At 68.5% G+C, this 7,541-nt stretch overlaps 1 protein-coding gene across 2 annotated transcripts in view; it reads right to left on the bottom strand.

The window, feature by feature from the left end:
* The window catches only part of ARAP1 (ArfGAP with RhoGAP domain, ankyrin repeat and PH domain 1), a 47,648-nt gene extending 44,833 nt beyond the window's left edge, over positions 1–2,815 (bottom strand). Inside the window, exon 1 of one of the 2 annotated variants that reach the window (XM_076363885.1) lies at positions 2,793–2,815. The gene's annotated coding sequence lies outside the window, so the exon portion shown is untranslated. Of the gene's footprint in view, positions 1–159; positions 191–2,792 lie in introns of those variants that run through there. The other variant, XM_076363886.1, reaches the window with a different exon arrangement.
* Between the last annotated feature and the right edge of the window lie 4,726 nt (positions 2,816–7,541).

The following is a 7,541-nucleotide window of genomic DNA, read 5'->3' on the forward strand; positions in this document are numbered from 1 at the left end:
ACCACGGCACCGCCCGGCAGCCTTTCGGCAAGGACGGGCCAAGCCGCGGTGCATGGATGCTACCGGCAGGGAGAGAGGGACGGGTACCCCCAACCGCACGCACTGGCTCCCCGCTTTGCAAAAGCCTTTCTGCAAAGCAGCCCCCCCCCCCCCCGTTACCTGCAGATTTGGGGTGTCCAAGCACCACCCCAGCTACTCGCTGGGGGCCCCGAACGGGGGCAGCATCGCCTGCCTTCACCGCCGGGCCGGCAGCACGGGCAGGAGGAGGAGGAAGGCCATGCCAGGGTGGGGGCACGGCAGTGCTTTCTAACCTGCCTCGGCCGGGCGGGAAGCCCCAAATTATTTTTAGACTGTTTTTTTTCTCCTCGAGCGTGACGTTTGCGCCGGGCCGCAGGCAGCGAGGCAGGCGGGGAGACAGATGACCCCGACCTGGGCCACCCCCTGCCAGATTTCACCGCCTGCTACGGAGGTTTCTAGCTCTGCATTTTAATGATTTAACGGCTCGCATCCATCTGCAAAACTTCCCGGAGCGCTAACATCGAAGCGGCCCCCGCTGTATCTTCCCCCAATGGCCACGGGCTCCCTGCCGCAGGACACTTGCCGGAGCCACCCGAAGCCCCCGGCACGCGGTGACGGTGCCCACAACCCTCCCAAGCTGATGGAATGGGACTTGATTTGCCCGGGGGGGGGCGGGGGGGCGGCCAGACGTGTGGCACGGGGTGGTAAAAATACACAGCACGCACTGCATCCCGCCCGGCTTTGGGGATGGGGCCGGCCGTGCCGCCCTGCCCAAGGAGAAGAGCCGTGAGATGCCGGCACAGGGGAGCATCTCTCCCTGCCTCCCCCCAGACCCCCCCAAAATGCCCAGGGCTCAACCCCCCGCTGGGTTTTCTAGTTCTGGCAGCAAACGACCTGCTTTTGGGGGTGAGGACAGGGGACGTGGGGCGGGGAGGGATGCAAAAATCCAATATTGCCATAAATAACCCCATCCCTGATGTCCCGGCTGCTTCCTGTAACAGCTCAGCCCCGGTAGCTGCTGCCGCGGATGGGAGCACCCCCGGAAAACAACCGGCAGCTCTCGGAGGGCCTTCCCCTGGCACAGACATGTCCTTCCTCCCGACACTGATCCCGGCACTCCGGGGCACGCCGGCAGGAGCTGCCAGCGAGCCCCGGCACGGCCACCCACCCACAGCGCCCAGGTCTGGCCACACAGAGCCAGCCCATGCCTTCAAAGGCTGTTTTTTAGGCGTGAACACTGCAAATTAAAATTGCAGCCCCTGCAGCGGTGCCGAAGCCCTGCAGACACACACACCACCCCCCCCGGAGCGAGGGACCCCCCCGTGCAGGCACAGCCCCTGGCCCCGCGCCCCTGAGCATCGTCCCGATGGCCCCGGGGACGCGGCAGCAGCAGCAAGGGGACGCAAGGAACCAGCCCGCTGTTACCGGAGGACGAAGCAGGGACCGTCCCGGTTCCAGCCGCGCGGCGCCGGCAGCCTGTGCTGGAGCAATTCTTCAGGCCGTGCCAGACGTACCGGGACGTGGTGAGGAGGAAGAGGAGGATGGCGAGAGAAACCCGCCGGCAGCATTGCCCAGCGTTTGGGCGCTGTCAGCGGCGATCGGCGCTGCACGGGCACTGCTGGCAGGGATCCTGGCAGGGATCCTGGCAGCCCCGGCAGAGCCGCAGCTGCCGGCGTTGTTTGGCCATGAATTGGGACGCGCCGAGTCGGTTCTCAAATAGAAAACAAATCTGCCAGCCGGGCCCTCGGGGTCCCGCTCTCCCCGGCTTTACCCCTCTGTCACCGGCCTGCAGCTGGCCCTGGCCCCGCCACCGCCCCCCCCCCGGCGTCCCCAGGCATGTCCCCTCACCCCATCAGACGACAGGACCCCCGGTGATGCGGGCACATGGCTATGGCTGCACCTTGACTCCCCAGGGCGGCCTGAGGACGGGGGCTATCGGCACAGCCGGGGCTCCCAGGAGACTGGGGTTGAGCCGGGGTGTGCTGGGATCAAGCTGGGGTGTGCTGGGGGTGAGCTGGGGTGTGCTGGGGGTGAGCTGGGTGTGCTGGGGTTGAGGTGGGGTATACCAGAATTGAGCTGGGGTGTGCTGGGATCGAGCTGGGGAGTACTGGGGGTGAGCTGGGGTGTGCTGGGATCGAGCCGGGATGTGCTGGGATCGAGCTGGGGTGTGCTGGGATTGAGCTGGGGTGTGCTGGGACCGAGCTGGGGTGTGCTGGGATCGAGCTGGGGTGTGCTGGGATTGAGCTGGGGTGTGCTGGGACCGAGCTGGGGTGTGCTGGGATTGAGCTGGGGTGTGCTGGGGTTGAGCTGGGGTGTGCTGGGGTTGAGCTGGGGTACACCGGAATTGAGCTGGAGAGTGCTGGGGTTGTGAGCTGGGGTATACTGGGGTTGAGCTGGGGAATACTGGGGTTAATCTGGGATGTGCTGGGGGTGCGGGTGCGTCCAGCCAGGGGGGCACAGCCCTGTCACAGCTGAGCAATTTTGGAGCACGGGTGCAACCTGCCCCCCCCCCACTTCTGCGCCCACAGCAGCTCACCGTCCCCGCCGGTGCCCCCGCAGCACCGCGCGGTCCGGGGAAACGGATGCCCCAGCAGCACGCGGGGTAGTGCAGGAGAAGCATAACCCCCCCCCCGGGAGAGAAACCACAGCCGAGGAGGTGGTGTGTGTCCCCCCCAGGCTGGGTTTGCACACCCAGGCCCCCCCCCCCCGGGCATTGCCCACCCCAGTGAGCAGAGAGGCAGAGAGCAAAGCGCGGTGAGAGGAGCACCGAGTACCTCTGTTCGGCGGCGGCCGGGGCTCCGCGGAGGATGCCGAGGCGCTTCCCCGGGGCGGGGGCAGGCAGGGCCCCCCCAGCCAGGCATGGCGGCAGCCCTGCCAGGCCCGGGCTTGTTCCCCCACGGAGGTTTGGCTGCCTCATGGAAACGGGAGCCGAGGGGGAAAACCGTAGGGACTTTCCCAAAAAAAAAAAAAAAAAAAAAAGGGTGTTTTTTTTCTTTTTTCCTCCCCACCCAGTTCCCAAGGCCTTGGCGAGGGGAAAAAATGAAGCGGGATGGTCTGGGGATGCGGGGGGGGGGGGGGGGGGAGACGTGAGGTTCCCGCAGCCGCCCCACATCGCTCCCCACCCCGGGGGCTGCGAGCCGGTCCCGGTGGATTGCACTTACGCTGGCCGGACAATGCTCCTTTCATCCCGCAGAGCGGCTCGGGGACGGGGACGTGCTGGCTGGCTGCTCCCTGCCGGGGGACGGTCCCCACGCGCTCTCGGCCCCTCGCCCACGCCAGGCCGTGCCCTGTGCAAGGAGGGGCCGGGCACAGCAGCACCCGCTGGCCGATGCACCAGGCTCGGCCCCGCGTTGAGGGGATGATGCTCTGTGGGGGTTCAGCCCCAAAAAAGCGCCTCTGCTGCCTGCATCCCCCGGCTCTCAGCATCCCCGCTCCCCAGAACCGTCGCAGCCCCCCAGTCTCGGCATTCCCGCTCCCCAGGCGCTCGGAACCAGTCGCTGCGGGATCCCCTCCCAAAGCCTTCAGCAGAAGATGAGGGTGCGGTGGCCTTATCCAGGTCACGGGGTTGCGTACACCGAAGGGCACCCCGAGGCCCCGGGGGACCGGCAGCAATGCTGGAGGGTCACCCCGGTGAAGCCGAAGCCTCGCGGACCTTCCCGGCAGCGTTTTCGGGGATCACTAATGTCCTCGCGAGCCAGGGGTGGGACTGAAACTAAAACAGCATCGCAATGAAGCCCCCAGCACAGCCCTCCGGTACCCGGCAGATCCACATCCTCCACCTGCGCTGCCGATCGCCCGCAGCCTACCTGAGTCCCCTGGCTCTGCCCGAAGCCCCCCGGCACGCAGCTCCTCCGGCACCCGGCTGCACTCGGGAGCATCCTCCGCTCCCCTACGGAGCCATTTCTTCTCGCAGCCCCCCCCCCGCCCCCGAGTCTCTGGCAGCACCTCCAACAGGCAAAAGACCTAAAACCCCCTGCGAGGGGCTTGCCCCCACGATCTGCTCCCACCCCACGTCCCCCCGGCGCCGGAGCCGGCTGTGGCGTGTCCCCGGCTCTGGTTTTGCTCCGTTATTGCCCCGCGCGGGGGTGGAGCGGCGGCCGGCTCCCTTTTTTAATTGGGTCCTATTTTTAATGCCGGTTTGGGAGAGCTGCAGGGGAGGACGGGGAGGAAGCAGCAGATCGAAATTAATGGGCGAAATCGGAAGCGAGTCCCCGGTGCCCAACCTGGTCCCCCGTGTGACAGCAACACGGGGTCACGCCTGGCGCTGGGGTGCACCGGCTGCACGCCGGGAAGTCACATCGGCCAGCCCCAAGCCGGACTCCGGCACGCACCCGTCCGGCAAGACCCCGCCCGGCGTGCAGAGAGGGGTTTGGGGTCTGCCGAAGTGTGGGGTGCCCAGAGCACCGGGGGGGGGGGGGTCAGAAGCGGGGGGGGGGGGCTGCACTGCACCAGCAGCTTCGCCCGGGGCTGCACCCCACGAGGAGTGGGGGGGGTCCCAGGGCTGAGCCTGCTGCAGCCGGGCTCCACGCAGGGCCATGCACCCCGGGGGTGCCAGCCCGGCCCCCAGGACAGAGCATCCCCCTGAACCCCCCCAGAGCTCCGGGCACCCCAGCAGACCCCTCGTCCCTGGGGGTGCCAGCCTGTCCCCCAGGACGGAGCATCCCTCTGACCCCCCCCACCCCCCCAGTGCTCCGGGCACCCCAGCACCCCGCAGACCCCAAACCCCTCTCCGCACCCCGAAAAACACGCCCCGGCGTGGCAGATCCGCTCCCGGTCCCAGCTGAGCTTTGCAGCCCACACCGGGGCGGGGGGGCGGGGGGGGCCGGACCCGCGGGGGGGGCCCCCCCCCGCAGCGCCGGACTGGCTGCGCGCCCGGGAGCGGTGCCCCCCCCGCTCCCCCCGCTCCGGCCGCTGCCTCAAGTTTGCGGAGAAGCGGCGGGGGGGGGGGGGGCGGCCGGGCCGGTGAGGGGACACACACACACACCCCCACACACCCCCGCCCCGGGCAGCGAGGGGCCGCCGCCGTGTCGTGTCCGTCCCCCCCCCCGGCCCCCCGGTGCATCCCCGGACTGACCTGGCCGGGCGGCCGCGGGCTCCGCCGGCGGCTCCGGGCTGGGCACGGGGGGGGGGGGGGGGGGAGGGAGGGGAGGGGGGGGAGGGAAAAACCCTTCCCAGAATTAAATAAATAAAGAGCGGCCCTTGCAAAGCCCGGCACCGGCCGGCTGCCCGCTGCCCGCTCAGGGTCCCCCCAGGCACCCCGCCATCCTCATCCTCCTCTCCATCGCTCCCCATCGCATCCCCCGTGCTCCGTGCATCCCACCGCCCCGGCTCGGGCCCCAGGGCTCCGGGGGTCCCGGCAGCCCGGGAGGGTCCCCTGCTCGGGAGATGCCGCTTTTAGGTTTCTTGGCAAATATCGGCAGCGTCGGGAGGAGGGCGAAGGCCTCGGGGACGTCGCATCTTTCCCGAGCTCTGTCTTCCCCGCTGCAGCAGGGCGCGGGTCCCGTCGGATGCCGGAGAATCCCCCCGCGGAGCCCATGGCCGTGGAGAACAAGGCAGCATTGATGGCCACGTCCCAAGCAGCCCCTGCCCCTGCAGGGCCTGGGGGGCTTCTCCTTTCCCTGTCACCTGCGGGGGTGTTGGGGGGGGCAGATAACCCCCCCGTCCCCCAGCCCCCAGCCCCAGCTCCAGGTGATTACGGGACGCTCGCCGTTTCCACCTTTTATTCCCATTTTAAGGCGTTTCAAGCCTCCTTGTAGCAATGGAGAAAAGCTGGAGAACCCACGGATGTACCCCCAAATAGCGTCCCCCAAAGCCCCCCCGAGCCCAGCCCCCGGGGACTCCTCTCACAGGTGTTTTTGGGGGAGTTGTACCCCAGCTGGGGTGTTCGACAGGCGGTACTGGGGTTACTGGTCCGGATGGGGCTGGGGCAAAACCCGCTGCAGGGGCGAGAAGCCTTGTCCCTAATTAGTGCCCAGTGCTAATTGGGTTTAGGGGTTTCTCTGGCACCCCCTGGTAGCATCGCCACCGCCAAGAGCCCCCCCCGAGGGTCCCCCTTGGGCCAAAGCCCACAGTGGCTCCGGGGGATCAGCGTGGGGGACCCCGAGGGTGAGCAGGACCCGGCAGCACCCACCATGACCAGGGACCCCTGGGCCCCCCCCCCCCCGCCCAAGCCCACCACGGAGCCGGGGACAGGGAGGGCTCCCAGGGGACCGAGGCAGGACAGAGAGGCCGGGTCACCCCCCGCGCCGGATTTATTTGTTTTATTCCTAAATAATCAGCTCCGGTACAAGGTACAAAATCTCCGTCCTCCCCTCGCCGCCCCAGGCAAAGGAGGGGGGGGCAGGAGCGCGGCCAAGGAACAGCTCCAAAATCCCGATTCAAGGCCTCTAATTCTAGCATAGAAAGTGTTCAGACACCGAGCTCTGGGCCCCTCGCCTGGAAAGAGGGGGGGCAGGAGCCCCCCAGAGACCCCCAGCATGCCTGGAGGTGCCGGCAGACCCCCAAGTCCCCCCAACATGCCTGGAGGTGCCGAGAGCCCCCAAGACCCCCAGTACATCTGGAGATAGCCGAGATGCTGGGAGCCCCCAGAGACCCTCCAGCATGCCTGGAGGTGCCAGGAGCCCCCCAAGTCCCCCCAACATGCAAGGAAGTGCCAGGAGCCCCCAAGATACCCCCAGCACACCTGGAGGTGCTGGGAGCCCCCCCCAAGTCCCCCCAGCATGCCTGGAGGTGCCAGAACCCCCCAAGACCCCCAGCACACCTGCAGGTGCCAGGACCCCCCAAGACCCCCCAATATGCCTGGAGGTGCCAGGACCCCCCAAGACCCCCCGCATGCCTGGAGGTGCTGTACAACCCCCAAGCCCCCCCACCCCTGGGGTCCGCTCGAGGCGGGGGGCCCGCAGGAGGAAGGCAGTTCTGTTGGACCATAACAGAGGAGACAGGGACAAGGGGCAGGGGAGCAGAGGGGGAGAGCCGGGGGGGTTCCCCCGGGGGGGGGGGGAGCAGGGGGCAGGGTCCCCCCCCCCTTTCCTCTGCCCCCCACCCCGGGGCGAGAGCTGAAGGGCACTTTGGGTTTGCCACCGGCGGGGACAACGTCAGTGTCCCACGGTGGCCACAAAGGGACCGGCCGCCCCCCAGGGTGGCGGGGTGGCAGCCCCTGGCCGGGGGGGAGCCCAGCACGGCCCCACTGTCCCCGGGCAGGGGGGGTGGCAGCCGGGGGTCCCCCCCCGAGCCAGAAGCGTGGGTGCACGTGCACGTGCGTGCAAGAGAGAAACACAAACTGCATTGGGGGGGGGACGGGACGGGACAGGGGACACAGGGACAAAACAGCCCCGGGGTGGGGGGGGGGGGAGGGGAGGGGGCCGGGGGGGGGGGGCTCAGTTCATGCTGTCCTCGTCGCTGGCCTCGCCACGGTCGTCCTTGCTCCGGCCAGGGAGCTCTCGTCGATGTTCTCCAGGGAGTCGGCGTGCTGGAGGGAGAGCTCGGAGAGCGGCAGGGGGGCAGCCGGCTCTGCTCGGGGAACA

The sequence above is a fragment of the Aptenodytes patagonicus genome, unplaced genomic scaffold (genome assembly GCF_965638725.1).
Source record: "Aptenodytes patagonicus unplaced genomic scaffold, bAptPat1.pri.cur scaffold_194, whole genome shotgun sequence".
In the NCBI taxonomy this organism is placed as follows: Eukaryota; Metazoa; Chordata; class Aves; order Sphenisciformes; family Spheniscidae; genus Aptenodytes; species Aptenodytes patagonicus.